Source organism: Thamnophis elegans, chromosome 2, assembly GCF_009769535.1.
Source record: "Thamnophis elegans isolate rThaEle1 chromosome 2, rThaEle1.pri, whole genome shotgun sequence".
Lineage (NCBI taxonomy): Eukaryota > Metazoa > Chordata > Lepidosauria > Squamata > Colubridae > Thamnophis > Thamnophis elegans.
The window spans coordinates 112,451,729-112,452,901 of NC_045542.1; positions in this window are offsets into that span (position 1 = coordinate 112,451,729).

Below are 1,173 nucleotides of genomic sequence, written 5' to 3' on the forward strand. Positions count from 1 at the left end.
GAAGAGAAAAAGAAACAGGGGAGCGGAAACCGAGGGGAACGCAGTAATATTCCGCTCTGCGCGCAACCTTCCTTCTCCGCCGGGCGGGAATTTCCACCCTGGATTTTCCGTTCCGTTCCGTCCTTGAGGGGCAGGGGCTTGTTTTCGTTTCTCCTCATTTTTTTCGTTCGCGATCTTTTCTCAGCTACAAATTCGAATTTAGGTTTAAAAAAAAAACTTTGGAAGACCGTTTACTTGTTACTGGGTAATTTATAACCAGAACATGTTCTGAACTTCGTTCTGATGAAGAGCTGAAGAAGCTTCTTGGATGAGAAGCGAAAGTCTTCAAAGAAAAACAAAGTTCAGTTGCTGCTTGAAAAAAAGCAGCATGACCTGGATGGCTGAGAATCTCCATAGACATTTGATGCTACAGTTAAATATACTATCAAGTTTTCTTCAAAAGTCGACTTTTAATTCAACTTTTAATTTTAATTTAATTAATTTAACTTTTAATACTTAAGATAGTTTTAATATAGTTTGTTTTTAATGTGAGTGTTGCTTTATTTAAAATATTTAAAAGGAAAATGGAAATAAGTACAGTATTCCATATAAATTAGAAAAGCTAACAGATACAGAACAGCAATGGATCTTAATAAGCAATATTTTGGGAGTGGAGACCAAATGCTTTTAATAGGGAATGATAAGAGGAGAAGAAGTCTATAGATATGAGACTCCAGTGCAACAAGAATGGTTTTTATGACATTTTCTGAGTTAATTTATTTTTTCTATCAAAAGGGACTATATTCATTTTTTAAACTTCTATCCAATTAAAAGTCTTAAGTGTGATTTTACAAATCTATCTAAATTGGAATGGGATGGTACTTTTATTACTTTGCAACCTTCTACAGATATACCAAGGAAGACTTGAAAAGTTAACATTCTGAACACAATAAAAAAGATGTGCAAATTGTCTGAAGTCAGTTGTTACCATGGAAGCTGTCAGTCTGCCATCAGAACATTTCCAGATCCCACAGCAGGTCATTCTGTGAAAGTGTTGTACTGGAAATAGTATGATCTTGAAAGATAGTACATTTGCTACTGAAATTGAAAAATGGGTTAATAACAAGCATCATTTGGTTTTGTTATATATTTTTCCTATAAATTGTAGGAGAAAATCTATCCTCCTCTGCTGTC